Source organism: Ambystoma mexicanum, chromosome 5q (assembly GCF_040938575.1).
Source record: "Ambystoma mexicanum isolate Mex_15411 chromosome 5q, UKY_AmexF1_1, whole genome shotgun sequence".
NCBI lineage: Eukaryota > Metazoa > Chordata > Amphibia > Caudata > Ambystomatidae > Ambystoma > Ambystoma mexicanum.
The window spans coordinates 844880806-844895230 of record NC_090933.1 but is presented as its reverse complement, the minus strand read 5'-3'; positions in this window follow the sequence as shown (position 1 = coordinate 844895230).

Below are 14425 nucleotides of genomic sequence, written 5' to 3'. Positions count from 1 at the left end.
GGCCTCCCTCTTCCCAATGGTTAAATGTATTTCTAATCATTGCCGGAGAAAAGTCTTGGTTTTGTATGATTGCTATCCCCAGGTGTGGCTGGCAAGTGTCCCAATGATGCAGTGTGATGGGTGTTGCATGGCACCCCTGTGAGGGGCCATGGTACCTTCCACGGTGTTGTGTGGTCACATGGTTACCCATGTGACCGACCCAATAAAAGGTCCGAGCCGCTTCCGGCTCGGCAGTCAAGAGTGAACCTAACTCCGCATGTGTGTGCTGTGCTGGTGCCCGGATGGCGCCTCCCCACGTGCGCTGGGCCCAAGGACGGGGCCCAGCTTGAGGACGGTGCCCCTGCCGGGCAACGCCGTCCGGACGGTGCCCCTGCCGGGCAACCCCTTCCCAGTGGGTCCCCAACCATGTGAGGCAGGTTGGGAATGCGACCCCGGCCTGGGTGCCCCCAGAGCCGGGGCCGAGGTGGCCAGGTGAACCTGCCCACGTGTGCGGAGCTCTGGTGTCCCCGGAGCGGGTGAGGTGACCCCCACCCGGGTGTACTTGCAGCGTGCCCGCTGCACAGAAGTGCACTGTCGGATGTTCCCCGACAGGAGCACGGGGCTGCCCGGTGATCCGGAGCAGCCCCCAACAATGGCGACGAGGAAGTCGTCCCTGTGTGCCCGAAGAACGCATGTGGTGGCGGGCCCGTCTCCAACTGGGCCCGCAATGGAAGGCTGGCAGGCTGCCCGCCCCGTCCCCCGAGGGAGACGGAACAGGTCGGCGGCTGTGACGCATGGAGGGATGGGGGCCCATCTCTAACGGGGCCCGCCAAGAGGAGTTTGCGGCCGGGCCACAACAACGGGGGGTAGCCCCGTGAGGAGAAGCTGCTGTTTCCCCGTTGGGAGGAGGATGTGCGGTGGTGGCCGCGCGAGCTGCCCCCCCCTCCCATCGGGGGGGAGGACTGGCCCAAGGAAGGGAGAGGTCCGCGGCATCGGCCGCATATCGAGGGAGGCCGTCTTTTCCCCTCCCCCCCAAAAAGGGTATCCTTCTCTGTGCGTCGGCCGCACAGAGAAGGAGGCGGGCCCAACACCAGCTGTGCCCGCAAGGAAAACATGGTGGCCGAGCGGCCCGCCCGTCCCCTGAGGGAGACGGAAGATGTTTGCGGCATCGGCCACGTGGGTGGCTGCGCCCCTCCCCCACCACCAACAGGAAGGGAATTGCCGGCGGCGTCGGCCGCACCGGGCTGGCGGAGCCAACCGCCTGAGCTGCCCCCTTGCCCATCTGGGGGAGGAATGCCCGCGGCCTGGGAGGAAAAAAGGGAGAGGGCGCCCGCGAGCGGTGCAGCGGAGGACCAGCACACGCGGTGTCCGCCAGATGGAGAGGTGAGCGGCCCCTCCCCGAGCATGCCAGCTGGCCGCCCACCACAGCGCGGCTGCCCCCATCGGCCCGCGGTAGAGGGACACATGAGGCGGGCCCAAAACCAACTGGGCCGGCGCGAAAAAAAAAAAAAAAAAAAGATGTTGCAGGCCCGAATCCAACGGGGCCTGCAAATGCAAAGAACAAAGGAAGGCGGCCTGTGTGCGAGCCTTGCACGCTTCCCATCCTGGGATGGAAGCTGCCTGCCCCCTCCCCGCGGGAAGGATGAAGATTGCCCCGGCCGCAACTGTGCGGGGGAGAGGGGTGCTGCCCCGTGCCTGCCAGCATCACTTGTGGAGCCACGGAGGGCGGCGGGAGCCGTGCGGCGGAGTCTCTGCCCACATACACCCCCCATGGAAAATGAGACAATGACGCGGGCCCGCCACCATCTGGGCCCGTAGAAAAAAAAAAGGGACAAAGGAGGCGGGCCCAGCACCAGCTGGGCTCGCAAGAAAGATGGAGTCCTCGCTCTGAGAAGCGGGCAGAGGAGCTGCCTGCCCTGCCCCTACAGGCAATGAAGCGGCATCTGCCGAAAAAGGGGGGGGTCGGCTTCCCCGCTCCCATCTGGGGGGGGTTGTGACGGTGGTAGCCGCAACAACGAAGGGGGGCTGCCTGCCTTCCCTAACAGCAAATAAAGGGCAGGCATGGAGGAGAGGACTGGGGGCGCAGCAGGTGCTTGTGATGAGTGTGTTGGGAGGGGCCTGCAGCTAGGGCACCCTACCACCGGTGTTTGCCTGGCGCCTGCCCCCGGAGAGGAAAGGAGGCATATGGAGGGGGCCTCCCCCGAAGACCGTGGGCTTGGCCGATGTGGCCTCTGGGCATACCCAGGTGCGGCTTTGCCGGTTTGTTTGATGTGAACTGTGAATGTCCTGAGCGAACTCTGGTGAGGGTGCGAGCTGGTTTCCGGCGACTCCATGCGCACGGTGGACATCATAATTGCTATTCCTCGGAAGACTGAGCCTGCAGACACGGACTTGCTTAAAATGGCCCGGCTAGTGGGCAATGTTGTGTGGTGCACACCTGTAGACTCGGAGTGCTTTATGTGGTGCCAGTAGCCCTCACTGGTGCCGTTCAGGGACATGAGAGCCACTCACCCAGGTTAATAAAGGGTGTGTTAAGTAGTAGAGTGGCTCAAGTAGTAGTAGTGGCAGTTATGGTGGGATGTTGGGGTTTTGTGTTTTGTTATGAAAAAGGAGGAGTGTTGCATGGCACCCCTGTGAGGGGCCATGGTACCTTCCACGGTGTTGTGTGGTCACGTGGTTACCCATGTGACCGACCCAATAAAAGGTCCGAGCCGCTTCCGGCTCGGCAGTCAAGAGTGAACCTGACTCCGCGTGTGTGTGTTGTGCTGGTGCCAGGATGGCGCCTCGCCACGTGCGCTGGGCCCAAGGATGGGGCCCAGTTGAGGACGGTGCCCCTGCCGGGCAACGCCGTCCGGACGGTGCCCCTGTCGGGCAACACCGTCCCAGGGGGTCCCCAACCATGTGAGGCGGGTTGGGAATGCGACCCGGCCTAGGTGCCCACGTGTGCGGAGCTCCGGTGTCCCCAGAGCGGGTGAGGTGACCCCCACCCGGGTGTACAGCGAAGTGCGCTGTCGGATGTTCCCCGACAGGAGCACGGGGCTGCCCGGTGATCCGGAGCAGCCCCTAACAATGGGGATTGATTTAAGGCAGTCAGTTAAGTCAGCTTTATAGCGGCGTAAACCAAAAAGCAGCAATGGATGCAACAATGGCATTCTTAAAAGGGATTACATAACATAGCTAACAATAGTTAAAATGCAGGAACATGATCAAAGATAAAATAAATAAACATTAGACAATTGTGCAAATCTGCAAAGACTAGGGGCCTCATCACGAGTTTGGCGGTAACCCTTAAATCCGGACGTAGCGCTGTTACCGCCGGATTTAAAGGTCTGCGAAATCAGGGCTTTGGCAGATTTTTCCCCAGCTCTGAGCTGGGGGGAAATCCGCTGAAAATTCGCGCTCATACCGTCGGCAGGAAATCCGCCGGCGGTATGAGCGCAAAATTTCCCCATTGAGCCCAATGGGGATTGGGGCAATCCCGAATGGGCTCAATGGGGAATGGGGACTTCCAAATCCGCCAAACCCGTGATCCGGCGCCGGTGGGTTTGGCGATAGGGCAGTGATGAGGCCCTAGGTGTTATAGAGTTTCAAAATAAAAAAATATGTTCAGCATTCTCAGCCTATGCCAGGTCAAGTACTCATTAAGTAAGAGTCATTACATCCAGTGTTCCAGATAAGATTTTGAAGTGGGGGTATTCTACTCCGTAGTTTTTAAAGTTAGGAGTGAAATTATTTTTATGGGAGAAAAAATGTAAGTCCAATTCCAAATGGGAGCATTTTATAAGCAAGTACAAATTTTTTAACTGGAAAATGGAAGTGTTTTTGTAATAATTATTCCTTTGCACCGAGTTATTCATAGACATTAAAAAAAGATACGTGTTTCCTTCTTCCAATCGGGCAGTAATAATAGTAGTTTCTTCCTGTGGTATATTGTGCACTACTGGTCCAAACATATCCAGGGAGCTGTGTAGGTGAAAGCAGGAGCACATGGTTCTACGTGTCTGTTTTCTATTTTTTGTTGGCGTATTTTTACTCCCTATTTGTATTTTTTTGGAGTATTTGGCTATTTTAAGGGAACACGTGGCTGATACACTCCTTATCTGTAGGGCTGATTACATCACCCATTTTACCTCACTTTTACCATGCCCTATGGATATATTTCGATAAAAAATAAACCGTTGTCATGTTGCTAGTGTCCTTGCAATCGTTTGGGGGCGACCTCAACATGGTGAATATCAACTCATCTAAAGAGTGGTAGCAGATATTTCTCATGATAGCCTTTATAGCCTCCGCAAAAGAACAGAAAATTGACAATATATTCTTCTGTTGCCCCACAGAACAGGCAGGCTTTACCCCTTGACCCTTTCCAGTTTTGCATAAAAGATGTGACTTTGAGAATATTGAAGCGGAACTGCATATATAAAAACAGATCAAATCGTGGGCCAATCACGTCCAGGTAGGACTCAAGCCCAAAATTGGCTTTACACAGTAGATAGGGCTGCCCCAAACTGAGTGTGGTAAATGTCTCTACCAGCCTACGACGAGAACAGATGCCACCTACAGATTTAATCTGTCACCTTGTGGCACTTGTCATCAATTCAGGGCTCTCCAGTACTGATCCATGTTCAATTTGGACCATTCTGTTTTTACAAATTTGAACCATGGAAAGGATTTCGCCTTCCCCTAACAACAGAATTTGCACCATTGCATCTTTGTAAATAACCAAATCTGGTGAGGTCCATATCCTTATCCAGTACAAAAGGGGCTTTAGTCTGGCTTTGTCGTTGACCAGTAGAAGGTCACATTCCAGAAACATACTGGCGCTTGGTGTAGAGTAGCATTTTTAAAAATGTCATCTCATCAATAGCCAGTGATTTCACTCGTGTTTGATCCCATAGCTCGGCACCATGTAGTGACGCAGCAACGGCCTGCATCTGATGTAATTTTAGGGCTGGGCTAATGGCGCCTGTTAGGCAGAAACCTGTGCAGTTCCCTCTGGGATCACTGCAAAAGATTTAAGACTACAGGTGTTTGGCAGTAAACCCACTTGGTAGCAGTCTGTACCACACAGATTCCCTTGGTAGCTGTGGCTGAGCAGTCAGACTTCCCTCAAGAAGAGTTAGGCAGTATACAGAGTATTCACAATAGGTCAAAAGAACACAGTAGAACAAGTAAACACTGACCAGGGCTTGGTGTAAAAGAGATATCATTATTTATTTAAAACCACATCTAGAAAAACACACAGGCACTAATAGTAAGCAATTCAAAAACACGGTCACTAAAAGATATACACTCCCTTAGCAAAATATTAGACAAGTCTTAAGTAAAGCCCCACTTATTTTCAGACAGCGGTGAGCGCTTATCGCAGATGGCACTCTAATAATTCGTTTTAAAAGGGAGAGAAAAGCAGAGAATAAATTGAAACAGATCCCAACACTTTTACAAGAACACAACAAGAGAGGAAGGCAAAGTAAAACTGTGAGTTTAGAGTTCAGTAGGCCGGATCCACTTTAAGGGGATCAAAACGAAATGTGTCCAAGGTCACACGGTTGCAGTGCACAAAAGTCTTGAAACGGTTCAAAAAGAGTTGGACCAAAGAAAGGGACCAGTTAGAAGGTCAAGGCGGCCAGCCCAGTCCAGAAGGTTAAGGGGTTATTATTACCTTGTAGCAATCTTTACAAAGGGAGGCCTGGCGGACACGGTACCTTAAAGTGGTGAGAATACTCCAGCGGGGGCAGTTGTCCCTGGCAGCGGATGCAAGTCAGTGCTTCGTCCGGGGGAAGAGAGGATCTCGTCGGGGAGGAAGACAGGAGTCCGTTGCACTGCCAGGGAAGAAACCAGCCGCGGAGTTATCAGTTAAAAGGAACGGTCCTTTAGTTCGCGGTCCAGTGGTAAGTGGCTATCCGGTTGCCGGGGTGCTTGGCACGGGCAATTCGACCACAAGCCGGTCTGGGGTGCGAAGAGAAGAAGGTAAACTGGTTGTGCCCACCAGTCAGGGGAAGAAGCCTCTCCAGCCAGGAGATCTTCTCTGTCGTCGGGAAGTGGTGAGTCGGTTCCGCAGGGCTCCAGCGGTGGTGTCGTCGTGGTAGGTCGGCTCAGCTTCTCCCTCGTCGGATTGTCAGGTCCTGTGGCGACTTCTGAAGTTCCAATCCCCAAAGCCCTGCTTTTATGCAGCACACCCCCATTCACTCAGCCTAGCTGTCAATCAAATATGCTAAGTGGTGAGCCGGCTGGCTCACCACTTGGGCCAATCACACAAGAGTGCGACTTGAGTTACCAAGGTAACTCAGTCCAGGGTGCCTAAACCCCCTGCCACACCCCCTGTGGTACCCAGACAGAGTGGCGCCACTTTTGGAGGCTTCTGTGGAGAAGCCCGCCAAAAAGTGGAACAAAGGGATCGACTTGGGTTGGAGTCACAGAAGAGAACACAAACGCCATTTTAGAATCGAGTCCTGGCACAAAATACCAACCGGCGAATTAATATTAAATAAATAAACCGGCGGTATGTTCGAGGCTATGAGAATTAAATAATTAAAGTTGGTAGCCTCGAACAATGGGAAAATCCCATAGGAATATATTTGCGGTCGAATATAAAAAGTAGTATCCACTGCCACCAGCCAAAACTCGATCGGGGGGACGGAGAAGTGTCCCCTTGACTAACAGACCCCGGGGCAATCGAATTGCCCCGACCAGTACGTCCGCAATATGATGGTTTGTACTGGTTTCTGTTAATAATTTGGGACTAGTAAAGCCAATGGTGACTTTACATGCCCTGGGAGACAGTAGTCAGTCCCAGGGTATGGAGTCTATGGTGGGGTGTCACTATGACACCCCAGTGTTACTGCACGGAGGGTGCTGTGTAACACCCATAGAAAAACACACATGAGACCCTATGGAGTAAAGGACCCCATAGCCCATAAAACACATTAGCAGTCAAAGGAACACCATAAATCATGTCCAAGAGTGGGAGAAAAAGAGTCTCACTCTTGGCAGGAGAAAAAAACAAACTCCAGAAATCCAGCAAAGCTGCTGGGGACTCACTAGGTTAGGAAATTCAGCCTAAAGAGAGAATTCTTCCTAACACTCGCCCTCCCCCCCCAGACTAAGGGACAGGAGGATTTAATCCACTCCTGGATGAATCTCATACCTCTAGTCGATGACATACATCCTAGAGAGACCATCAGCATTTTGGTGGTGACACCCTGACCTATGTTCTATGAAATCAAAGGATTTCCTTTGTAAGCTATATGACCTACAAACCCTTTGAGGAACATCAGTCTTTTTAAAGTTATAGGGGATCCGGTTGACCAGTCCCTCAGAAGTTGGTACAACTTCTGAACCTGTGTTAGGCTTTTTTAAGGGGTCCTTATAAAGGATTCCCTTAGATCTAGAGGGGCCTCCAGAGGTCCTCACCACCTCTCTGTTGGGAGAAGGTTGGGTTTTAGGCCTCTTGGTTGGAGGGGATGGAGACAAGCAAGGTACATGCTTCTCCTTCCTCTTAGATCTACCTTTACCTACTTTAGGAGTTTCCCCCTTAAGACTAGGAATTGGGTTGGAGTCTTCTGTGGAAGGTCCATCAGTCTGAAGGTTTTTGGCCCTAGACTTTTCTTTTCTGGTTTTCCACCAGCACTGAGAATTACCAGTTCTCTTAGGCCTTGTTAGGGCTCCAGTAGGTCTATCCACCTCTTCCTCAGAAGCAGGGGGAGTCACAGACTCTATAACTGGGGGAACAATGATGGAGCTTGGTTGGGGCTCCCATTTCCCTAACATTTTAGCCTGAAATGTGCCTGGGTCAGAGGTCAATTTACCAACACCAGGGCTTATAGTGGGGTTCTCAGTAGAGGTTCCCACAGGCTTAGAGTGGTTCCTTAAGGTGGCCTCTCTAGCCAATTTGGTTTGGTTCTGGGTCTCCATACTGGGAGGCCTGGGGGTACTGGGTACTACTCCTAGAGTTCTTAGATCATTCCCCAACAGGACTCTCCCAGGCACCTCAGTCTGAACACTGACAGGAATCAACACTGTCATGTCATTACACTGAATGAGGGCTGGTAGAATTGGAACCATTTGGACAGGGCCTCCAGACATCCTAGTGGGAACTTTGGGTGCCTTAGCAACATCCTCAGGACTGAAAAAGCTTTCATCCACTACTGTTCTGCTGGCCCCAGAGTCTCGCGTGGCAGGGGTATCCTGACGATTGACAAGAACACTGCCCATATAATAAACTTTAGAGTTTTCTGGTATGGAGTTATAAACACACCCATTCTGATCACTAACCAGACCCATGGACTCTACTGTTACACTTGCTTGAAGACACAAAGGTTTTTCAGCAAAGACTTCAAAGTGAGCACTAGCCATTTGGACTTCCTCCTCAGGAGTGAAGGCCAGGGAGACTGTGCTGATCCATGTAGGTTTACCCTTACATCTGGGATCTCCTTTGATGTGGTCAGTTGCCCCACAGAGATAGCATTTTCCAAATGCTCTCTAGAAGGGTGGCTTGGCCTGACCTCCTTCTGGTTTGTGACCAGAAGGTACACTAGCCTGTTGTGGTTTACCCTGGGACTTACCCTGGTTATTTTGTTGTTTGGGGCCCTCTCTGGTTTGGGAGGTATTAGAAATCTCTGGGTTCCCTTTTGGTGGCTGCTTTCCCTCATCCTTTTTCTGAGTGACCCCTGAGTCCTTGTTAGTAGCCCTGTTGGCAACCCACAAGTCAGCAGCCTTAGCTAGCTTCCTGGAATCTAATCCTTTGAATCAGCCAAGTGCTGTCTGAGCTCAGGGGAGCAGGCATCATAAATTGACTCCAACATAACAAGATTTCTCATTCCCTCATAAGTGTTCACCTTGTAACCCTTAATCCACCCCTCTAAGTTTTTCAAACACTCACTCACCGAGGTAGACCAAGGGGTAACATCATGCTTTTTGAGGGTCCTAAACCTCTTAAGGTACTGGGAAGGGGTCTTCCCAAATCTAGCTATCAAAGCTAGCTTCACACATTCATAATCCTTCCTATCCTCCTCCCCCAACTCCATTACCACATCAGTTGCAACAGGGGGAAGCCTTGAGAACAACCAGGGAAGTAACTCATTCCCTGTGATGTCCTGGAGCCCATGATTATACTCAAACATTTTTAACCAATCCAACACATCCAACTTAGGTTCATACATACCCACTAATTCCTTAGGCATCCGGGGTCTTTTGGGACTGGAACTCCTAGAGGAACCAGAGGAGAGAGAAGCATTTTCCACAGACAACATTTTCATTTCTAGTTCATGATTAAGCTCTATTTCTCTGAGTCTTAACTCAGCTTGCTTCTGCTCAGCCTGGGCATTCATTCTTCTGAACTCTATCTCTTGGTTTCTTTCAGATTGAGCAATAAAACGTTTGTACTCTAATTCAAGCTTCATTTTTTCAAGTTCAAAATAGGCAGGGTTACATGTAGGACCTGGTATAGGCCCAGTAGGTAAGGCAGACAGAGGCTCAGAGTGGCTAACTTCATTAGGTTCACTTTCCTCTTCTGACTCATTATCAAGACTTTGATTCAGATCAATACCATCACTGTTTTCTACGTTTGCTGGGGGGGTAGATTCCTCTGTACCACCCAGACTTTGGTTTTCTAACAATCTTTCTATAAGTTCCATTTTCTTGCCATTCTCAGAGAGATTCTTATGTCTACACAATACTTTTAAGCAATCAGCAGTTTTGGCAGACAATGATTCTAGGGTATAACTCTCCATAGCAGACATAGTTAGACAATCAGCTTTTTAGTGCTAAGCTCTGTGGTTAGTTGTCCTAAAGTGTTCAAAAAGCACTCTAAAGTGTATACTCAATACAAATCCCACTGCTGTACACCAGTGTTAGACAGAAACCTGTGCAGTTCCCTCTGGGACCACTGCAAAAGATTTAAGACTACAGGTGTTTGGCAGTAAACCCACTTGGTAGCAGTCTGTACCACACAGATTCACTTGATAGCTGTGGCTGAGCAGTCAGACTTCCCTCAAGAAGACTTAGGCAGTATACAGAGTTTCACAATAGGTCAAAAGAACACAGTAGAACAAGTAAACACTGACCAGGGCTTGGTGTAAAAGAGATATAATTATTTATTTAAAACCACATCTAGAAAAACACACAGGCACTAATAGTAAGCAATTCAAAAACACGGTCACTAAAAGATATACACTCCCTTAGCAAAATATTAGACAAGTCTTAAGTAAAGCCCCACTTATTTTCAGACAGCGGTGAGCGCTTAATGCAGATGGCACTCTAATAATTCGTTTTAAAAGGGAGAGAAAAGCAGAGAATAAATTGAAACAGATCCCAACACTTTTACAAGAACACAACCAGAGAGGAAGGCAAAGTAAAACCGTGGGTTTAGAGTTCAGTAGGCCGGATCCACTTTAAGGGGATCAAAACGAAATGTGTCCAAGGTCACACGGTTGCAGTGCACAAAAGTCTTGAAACGGTTCAAAAAGAGTTGGACCAAAGAAAGGGACCAGTAAGAAGGTCAAGGCGGCCAGCCCAGTCCAGAAGGTTAAGGGGTTATTATTACCTTGTAGCAATCTTTAGAAAGGGAGGCCTGGCGGACACGGTACCTTAAAGTGGTGAGAATACTCCAGCGGGGGCAGTTGTTCCTGGCAGCAGATGCAAGTCAGTGCTTCATCCGGGGGAAGAGAGGATCTCATTGGGGAGGAAGACAGGAGTCTGTTGCACTGCCAGGGAAGAAACCAGCCACGGAGTTCTCAGTTAAAAGGAACGGTCCTTTAGTTTGCGGTCCAGTGGTAAGTGGCTATCCGGTTGCCGGGGTGCTTGGCACGGGCAATTCGACCACTAGCCGGTCTGGGGTGCAAAGAGAAGAAGGTAAACTGGTTGTGCCCACCAGTCAGGGGAAGAAGCCTCTCCAGCCGGGAGATCTTCTCTGTCGTCGGGAAGTGGTGAGTCTGTTCAGCAGGGCTCCACCGGTGGTGTCGTCGTGGTAGGTCGGCTCAGCTTCTCCCTCGTCGGATCCTCAGGTCCTGTGGCGACTTCTGAAGTTCCAGTCCCCAAAGCCCTGCTTTTATGCAGCACACCCCCATTCACTCAGCCTAGCTGTCAATCAAACATGCTAAGTGGTGAGCCGGCCGGCTCACCACTTGGGCCAATCTCACAAGAGTGCGACTTGAGTTACCAAGGTAACTCAGTCCAGGGTGCCTAAACCCCCTCCCGCACCCCCTGTGGTACCCAGACAGAGTGGCACCACTTTTGGAGGCTTCTGTGGAGAAGCCCACCAAAAAGTGGAACAAAGGGCTCGACTTGGGTTGGAGTCACAGAAGAGAATACAAACGCCATTTTAGAATCGAGTCCTGGCAAAAAATACCAACTGGCGAATTAATATTAAATAAATAAACCGGCGGTATGTTCGAGGCTATGAGAATTAAATAATTAAAGTTGGTAGCCTTGAACAATGGGAAAATCCCATAGGAATATATTCGCGGTCGAATATAAAAAGTAGTTTCCACTGCCACCAGCCAAAACTCGATCAGGGGGGATGGAGATGTGCCCCCTTGACTAACAGACCCCGGGGCAATCGAATTGCCCCAACCAGTACCTCCACAATATGATGGTTTGTACTGGTTTCTGTTAATAATTTGGGACTAGTAAAGCCAGTGGTGACTTTACGTGCCCTGGGAGACAGTAGTCAGTCCCAGGGTATGGAGTCTATGGTGGGGTGTCACTATGAGACCCCGGTGTTACTGCACGGAGGGTGCTGTGTAACACCCATAGAAAAAAACACATGAGACCCTATGGAGTAAAGGACCCCATAGCCCATAAAACACATTAGCAGTCATAGGAACACCATAAATCATGTCCAAGAGTGGGAGAAAAAGAGTCTCACTCTTGGCAGGAGAAAAAAACAAACTCCAGAAATCCAGCAAAGCTGCTGGGGGACTCACTAGGTTAGGAAATTCAGCCTAAAGAGAGAATTCTCCCTAACAGCGCCACTTCAATGGGAGGGATGGAAACACCCTATTCCATCACAGTACGTTTCAAGTGTTGTTGATGATTCAGTGACCTGCTGGGTCCAGAAGCCATTCTATGAAAACCTAACTCTAAGGCAATCGTAGGGTGAACCCTGTTCCAAAATGGTGCCATCCACCTCAATATGCACCTTTAAAGATAGAGCTAAACGGGCCCAGAAGACTAGTGTTTTAGTTTTTTCTTTATTTAATTCGAGGCCCAAATCTTTACATTTCCGATAAACTTTGCCATGGTGGTCTTAAGACCCATAGGGAATGTAGCAAGCAGAACAGCGTCATCAGCAAATTATAGAGCTGGAAACCTGATGCTCCCCAATTTTGGTGGGTCAAGGCTGCGTGCCTCCAGCTCCTCAATGGCCTCATTAACATAAATGCTAAAGAGGAACAAGGCGAGCATGCAGCCTTGCCTTAGACCTCTCTCTGTAGGGATTGGGTCTGTCATTTCACGCCCCCCCCCAAACCCAAGCATGCGGACGCTATGTTGTTGGTATACAAAAGTTGAATTGGGGTTAACAAATTCTGTGAGATGCCTTTGTTACCCAATATTTGCCACATAGATTTTCTGGGGACATTATCGAATGCCGTCTTTAAATCCACAAAGACCACATATATCCTTGCTCTATTGAGGATGGCATACTTATCCAGGATTAGGAGGAGACGAAAACTCTGATCAATGGTGCTGCACCTTTTCTGGAAACCGGCTTGCAGGTGGCAGATAATACCCGCTGTTTCCACCCAACACTGTAAGGGCTCTGAAATTACTGTAGCAAAGATTATGCCCGCCCTATCGAGGAGGGATATGGGGCGGTAGTTTGCTGGGTACTCCCTGTCCCCTTTCTTAAAGATCGGTGCAATTTCCGCATTGCACCATGACCTTGGAATTACTCTATTCTCCAGTGCTACATTGCATACATGGCACAATAAAGAGACCCATATTGTCAGCTAGTCCTTGAATAGATCCACTGGGATCTTGTCTGGGCCTGGTGCTTTGCCCGTTGATTGTGCTTGGATCGCCCTTTCTAATTCCTTCTCAGTTATCACCAGAGCATTAATGTGCAGAGTTGATAGATCCTCAAGTAATGCACATTGCTCCGGCTGGGCCACCCTGGGTTCGTACAACTCCCCAAACTGCTTATATCACAAGGAGGGAGATATACTACACTGCAGTGTGTTGGGAGCACGGAGATCTTTCCCTGCTACCATTTCCCAGAACTGGCGAGAATCGCCAGTTGAACATGCCAAAAGCAAGGCATCCCATCGGTCCCGGTTGAAGGCAACCTTTTTCTTCTGGATCAAGGATTTGTAGACTGCCCTGAGATTACGCAGCCTTTTTTTATCTACCACTAAGCCCCCCTTCATGCAATGCATTAGATCACACTTTGCCACTCTACAGTCCTCATCAAACCACCCTTCCTTCATCTACTCCTTTTTCTCATCTGGCTAGAAGGTTTGTTAAGAATTCCCTGGAGAATTTCGCTCATGACATCATAGTTGCTCAATGTAACTTGTGCACCAAGGTTGGGAGTACAAAACGCTTCGATTTCACACAATACAGTGGTACATTTTGGGTTTGAAGTTGTTTCTTAGCACATCTTCTCATTTTACCCTTTATTTTGCCTTGCCCATTACCTCTATGTCTACGGATCTATGGAGGGTGAATGTGGGTTGCACCCAGCATGTAACTTAATGAATTGAGCACCTGAGTTGCTTCTGATCACTATCATTGCGGTCAATTACAGATAAGTTGTGGATCAGAGGCAAAGCTTCGGCATTGATCCACATATAATCGATCCGGGATGATCCCTTTGGCCCAAAAAAGTAAGCCTTGCGGTCTGATCTGCCCTATGTCAACCATTAAGGGATCTCAGGCCTAAAGCATTCACAATACGGGATAGCATGTGGGTGGGTTATCAGAGGGTGGTCAGCAATCAGCATTGGAATTCCATAGACAAAATGTTTGTCCGCCCATATGTTCTCAAGCTCTCGTAATGGCTCCAATTGCAGGTTCAGATCTCCCATTACCAAAACACATCTGTTACTTGTGGCATGTACATCCAGGGAATCAAGTGTCTCCTGCATCAAGATAAGGGGTTTGTTTGGAAGATTCCCAGTTGGTCTATTATAAAGATTAAACAAGTGAACAATCTTGTTGGTTCCTGTTGTTATTGTAAGAGGCTGCAAATCCAGGCAGCCTGTGGAATTATTCACAATCGACCAATCAAGGCTGGAGGCCACCCAAGTTACTAGACCACCCTATGGCCTTCCTCTGGGACATGTGGCAGCAGGGATTGCACTCCACCCAACTAGTAATGTCTATGTTCTTGTTTAAGCCTGCAATGTTCCAGGACAATATCTTGCCAGTCAAATGTAGTTATGTAATAGTGATGGCAGGAAGAGCCTTTTGGGGGGCCGACTATGGATTGGAGCTGTTATAGGAA